The sequence below is a fragment of the Cyprinodon tularosa genome, unplaced genomic scaffold, assembly GCF_016077235.1.
Source record: "Cyprinodon tularosa strain WSP-4 unplaced genomic scaffold, ASM1607723v1 ctg1181, whole genome shotgun sequence".
In the NCBI taxonomy this organism is placed as follows: Eukaryota; Metazoa; Chordata; class Actinopteri; order Cyprinodontiformes; family Cyprinodontidae; genus Cyprinodon; species Cyprinodon tularosa.
Genome location: NW_024037983.1, coordinates 37,249 through 43,550, shown reverse-complemented (window position 1 = coordinate 43,550; position 6,302 = coordinate 37,249). Strand labels below are relative to the sequence as shown.

The window sequence follows — 6,302 nt, the reverse complement described above, 5'->3', positions numbered from 1 at the left end:
TCTTCTCCATTTAACCAGGAAATAAAGCATTAAATCTGCCTCTGTTTCCGCACTTGTGGCTAGCTTAATAGTCTGGTCTATCACCATGTCAGTTTCCTGGATAGGGCCACCTTTTACAGTTGCCTTTTGTATCTCTGCTTCTGTCTGTATCTCTGCTTCTGTCTCCTGCTTAAAAACCTGCATCACTTCAAGTCTCTTCAATACATTTAATAAAACAAATACCATAAAAAAGGGAACGAATGCAACCAAAAACTTGCAGGAAAGTCCAAGCACATTTTATTCTTTTAATACTCTCATTTTTCGTTTGTGTAATTAAACCAAAAAAAATTATGAATAGAGTATGGACAAATCAGTTAATAGTAAATAATCTGAAAGTTCTGCTTGGCCCACAACCAGCTCATACCCTAAATCTGAGGATTGAGTTCCTTCTGGGACTACTAAGTTTTTAGCTGTCTGATTGTCCTAGGAACTTTGGAAGGAAGTGGACTAGCCTCTTTTTCTGGCCCTTTGGATGTGATGATAATCAGAGAGGATACTGGGTAAGGAGTCATTTTCTGCTCTTTAATGTGGTCACTATCCCTATTAATGCTCAGTTTCTCAGCAGGAACATATTTATCTACAGCAGTTGCCTCAGTAGCATAGCAGATCCAGATCAGGACCAACACAGGCAGAATTAAAGTTGTTGTAAGGATCCACCCAGGCAGTAAAGGGTTCCTTGGCAGGCAGCTATGAAGGTTGTATGCATCATCATAGCTGTGCTCACCACTCAGATCTCTCTCTTGAATTAAAGAGCAATGGTATCCTTTGTAAATAGGACTGGTCAGCCCTGGAAAGCTCTTCTGGGGCTCCTTCCGAGTATCCTTGTACAGCTCAAAATGGGTGAAAATTCTGAGGTTCAGACTGGAAAACAACAACTTTTCCATCATTAGCCTAAAGGTAGAACGTCCAGGAGGAAGTGATGTGGCTGTGGGCTTGACTCATTACATCCTCCCAAAATCCTCTGACCAAAGTAAGTTGATGTAGAAGATGAATCCTAGGAATCATGGCCTCCAACTGATCCTGACGTTGCTCAGCAACGTGGCTGTTACAGCCCCTGTTGCAAGCATACTGTTCATCAGACTGAGTTTAGGCTTCCTAGCAGGTTGATTCACACTCAGATTTTGTCTGATTGAAATTGTTGCTGTCTCGGACAAAGTGACAAATGGAAAACAGGCGGCAGCCTCTCTGACAGGCGTACAGTTTCTGCTCCCACGGATAATTGTGCAAACTATGTCATTCTGAATGATTTATAACAGGATACTGTGCTTCCCAGAATGCTGTCAAACTCGTCTGAGGAAGCTAAAGTGAAAGTAAACAGGGCATAAAGCCCAAAAACATTGCTAAAGAAAGAAAAGGTTACCATTTTGCAAAAAACAAACTGTCCCTCTTTTTCATGTCCACCCCTTAAGTTCAGGCTAGTAATGACCTTAAGGCTAGGCTGGTGGAAAATGGAGGTGCTACAAACTACCGATCCCCTCCATACTCATTGAGAATGTGAACTCGCTGTCTAACAAGATTGACGAACTACTGTACTGAACATCCAGTGGATTTATGGAGAAAGCAGCCTGCTCATCTTTACCGAGAAATGGCTAAACCACCTCGTACCGGATGTTATTGTGGACTTAATGTGATTCACTGCAGTGAAAGCTGACAGAAGCTAGTGGGAAATGGAAATATGGTGGTTTGATGTATCTCTGCTTCTTTTTCTATGTCTGCTTCTGTCTCCTTGAACCCCAGTGGGCCTCAGCAGATGGCCGCTCACACTGAGCCTGGTTCTACTGGAGGTTTCTTCCTGTTCAAAGGGAGTCTTTCCTCTCCACTGTCGCCACAAGCATTAGTGTGAGGGATTGCTGAACAGTCAATGAATTGATGCAATCAGCTGGTTTTCCTTAGATAGAAAATTTTTAATCAATCTGACTGGATGATCCGGTGAACTGTAAGGTGTCTTGAGATTACATGTGTTGTGAATTTGCACCATAAAAATAAATGGAATTGAATCTTGTTTGTGAACCACTGCATTTGTGCACTGACGTTGTCTCACCTTTCAAGAGAGTCTGCTTTTTTACTCTGACTCCACCCTTTCACTGAAGTACAGTGTCTGACCAGGAGATGACGCTTCTCTTTAGATCTTAATGTCCACAAATCATAGTAGTACAAATATTTTAGATGTTTAAAAATATTGTAGGGGACTAGGCAAGGACCAGCCAAGGACCCATCAAGGAGAGTGAGGAAATTTTGAATGGGTACTACTGTAATAAGTCTTGGGTAATGTCTTAAGTCAAAGCTGCTCTATACAGGAAGAAGGCTAATTTCAGTAGCAGAGACAAGGAGGCCATGAAGGCAGCACAGCAGGAGGAAAAACACTGTATGAGGGAAGCCAAAGAGATCCACAGCAGAAAGGTGGAGCAGAATCTGAGGGATACATGAGGGCCGTATGGGAAGGTGTGAAAACCATCACAGGCCACAATTCAATTCAATTCAATTCAGTTTATTTATATAGCGCCAAATTCACAACACATGTCATCTCAAGGCACTTTACAGTTCAACCAGATCATACAGTCAAATTGATACAAAGTTTTCTATCTAAGGAAAACCAGTTGATTGCATTGACTCATTGACTCATTGCCACAGAACAAAGCCCAGGGCTGTTGATGGGACAATGGAGAGGGAAGATGAACAGAACAAGTTCTTCAACAGGTTTAACAAACTTGTGACCCCTACACCACCTACTGCAGCCATCTCACCTTCATCCCACAATTCACCTCTCCCCATCTCCATCTCCTCTTCCCGCAGCACGGACCTCGCCAGCTTCTACCTATCCTAACCCCACCTTAGCACCTTGATCCCCATCGCCCCCTCACCACCACTGCCACCACCAACAACAACACCTCAACACCTTCTCTGCCAACACCTTCACCACAGACTAGGTCAGAAAACAGCTGAGTAGAGGATTACTGGGAGAACTCCTACAACGAGTCTTTAATCTTAGCCTGTAGCTAGGGAGAGTGCCTACCCTATGGAAGACACCCTGCATCACAGTCGTTCCTAAAAAGACCCCGCCCAGTGAGCTGAAGGATTTCCGGCCTGTAGGAAACACTTCACACCTGATTAGGGATGGGGATCGAAACCCGGTTCCATCAAGGACCCGGTTCCACTTTTTTCAAAACCCGAAAATCAATAACGTTTGGGCTTAACGATACCACTATCGAGTCTGGTCGTTTTTTTTTTTTTCTCCCGGAGGTCCTGTAACATAATTGTGTGTCCCTCGAGTCGCGTCACAGCATTTAAATCTAATCAATCCAATCACTGCAGCATGTCCACCAATGTTTTGGAATGAAATTGTAAGCAAACAGATATTAAAAGTAAAACAAGTGAAGTCTGGCAGTTAACTTTGCTCGTGACTCGAGAATGGCTGAACGGAAAAGACTCCTCCTCCTCCTGCTGCTGCCGCCGCACCACAGTCGGGCCCGTCTTCATCATCCACTCAGAGTACTACTGGTCAGCGCGCACACAGACTTTGTAGCTTGTCCGGTCAGTTAAAAAATAGTAATTGTGAAATCCATGTTGTAATTGGCAGCACACAAGCTAGTTAGCTTGAAAAGTAAATAAAGTTTCAGACGTGCTGCGTGATGATGTGTTCAGATTGGCTCAGTAAAACGACAATTAGGTTATCATGATGATTCAAGTGTAACGTAATGAAAACGGGAAATTTTGTTTTTGGCGAGAAACATGAGTAATACAGTTGTATATTTTATTTTATTTATTTTATTTATGTGTTTATTTGAACAGGGACAGTGCACATTAATAAACATTTCTGTAAATGAGCCAGTGTTAGCTAAGTAGCTAATTTTCAACTGTAGTCCCTGGGCAAGGTTTAAAATGCCAACATAATAAAAACAACAACATTAAAAATTAGTGCAAACAATAAAATACATAGGTAGTAATCTACATAAAAGTTGGACATTGATCTGTAAAAAACAAAGACGTTATTAAAAATGTAAGATTTAAAAAGCATTGATAAAAGTGCATCAGACAGGCAGACAGAAGTTATTGATTATGATTACAGGTTTGATTCTCCTGTAACCATGCTTTTAACATGTTTTTGAAAGTTCTGTATGTGTCTGCATTGCGTATATGAGTTGGAATGGTGTTCCATGACTGAGCTGCTCGCACTGAGAAGGCTGAATGACCAAATGAGCTTTTTCTCAGTGGGACTGTAAGGTTATTAGAAGAGACAGATCTGGTGAGTCTGCTACCTTGTGTGAAAAAAGCAGTAAGTGGTGGTGGAGCAAAGCCATGTAGAATTTTAAAGACCAGATTTGCATCATGAAATGTAACTAAATTTTCCCAGTTTAACAGGACATGTTTGTCCAGTATACTACAATGATGAAAACGAAAGGGTTTCCTGTCCAAAACCTTTAGAGCCTGCTTGTAGACAGACTGGATTGGTTTTAATGTTGTTTTACAGCCCTGTGACCAGCTGCTAAGACAGTATGTTAAATGAGGCATAATCATTGCGTTAAAAAACAATTTTGCTGCATCTGTGTTCAGATTATTTCTTATGTATCTGAAGTTTACAAGGTTGAGTTTGACTGTTTGAGTGACTTTCTTTACATGTTTTTTAAATGTGAAACTTGAATCCAGAATGAGTCCAAGATATTTATACTCTGACACTACTGTGATGGACTGGCCTGCAATAAACACATCTGGGTCTGAGCAGTTTGATACTCTTTTTGTAAAGAACATAGATACAGTTTTTTTTTTTACATTTAAATGTAAACATGAGTTGTGGAGCCATTTTGATACATGTAGCATGGTTTCAGAGAGTTTTTTGGCTACTTCTTCCTTGGTCTTACCATGTACATAAATTACAGTATCGTCTGCATACATTTGTATCTCACATCCTTTGCACACAGAGGGTAAGTCATTTATACACAAACAGAACAGAAGAGGGGCCAGTATTGATCCTTGCGGCAGGCCCACATTATTTCTCATGTAAGATGACTGTTCATTATTGACTCTAACAGCTTGTGATCTGTTTTGTAAATATGATTTGATCCAATTTATAGCATCAGGAGAGAAATTAAAGAGTGTTAATTTTGTGAGGAGAACATCGTGGCTGATGGTGTCAAACGCCTTTTTCAAGTCCAGGAATACAGCTCCAACTACTCCCCCCTTGTCCATTTTAGTTTTTACAGTTTCAATAAAGTAACAGGTAGCAGTTTCCGTGGAATGATTGGCACGAAAGCCAAACTGCATAGGATGTAGCTTAAATGAAGAACTGTTCAGTTGTGACATTAGTTGATCTGCTACACACCTCTCCGCAATCTTTGACACTACAGGGAGGATGCTGATTGGCCTGTAGTTTGCCACCTCATTTGAATCTCCTGATTTGAAGACTGGTGTCACAATAGCTGGTTTCCATACTGCTGGATATAATGCTTGTTCGAAGGATGAATTTATCATGTTTGTAATAGGGTTCGATAGAGTCTCTTTGTGTTTTTTCAACAGTAGTGAGTCCTGTTTGAAAGCGTCTTTTGATTTGGAATTTTTAAGACAGTATATTGCTCTATATATAATTCAACTAGCTGCATGTCGTCATTCAACCGCTGGTTGTCTAGGTGGTGCCCTGAAAACAACGTGGGCTACATTAATAATTGGCAATCCTTTTGGGGAAAGCCTGGTCTGATTCGGAGAGACGGCATCCATCCCACTTTGGATGGTGCAGCTCTTCTTTCTAGGAATCTGGCCACATTTATTAGTCCTCCAAAACCCTGACCACCCAGGGTGCAGACCAGGAAGCAGAGTTGTAGTTTAACACACATCTCTGCAGCTTCTCTACTGTTACCCACTCTTTACTCCATCCAGACAGTGTCTTGCCCACGACCAAAATCTAATAAATTAGCAAAGATTCCCAAAGGAGTAAATCATGATAATCTAATTAAAATCAAAATAACTCAAATTGGGGAAAAAGTTAAAACAATTAAATGCGGTCTGTTTAACATAAGATCGCTTTCCTCTAAAAGTCTACTAGTTAATGACTTGATTTGTGATAATCACATTGACTTGTTTTGCCTTACAGAAACCTGGCTGCAGCAAGAGGATTATGTGAGCATAAATGAGGCAACTCCTTCAAGCTATTTAAATTTTCACATCCCCAGAAGTTCTGGGCGAGGAGGAGGAGTAGCAACAATCTTCCAGTCTGACTTACTGATTACTCCCAAAACAGTTAATACCTACAACTCTTTTGAACATTTAACCCT

General features: G+C 41.0%; 1 pseudogene; it reads right to left on the bottom strand.

Moving 5' to 3' along the window:
• Positions 1–437: 437 nt before the first annotated feature.
• LOC119771709 lies at positions 438–5,840 on the bottom strand (annotated as a pseudogene).
• Between the last annotated feature and the right edge of the window lie 462 nt (positions 5,841–6,302).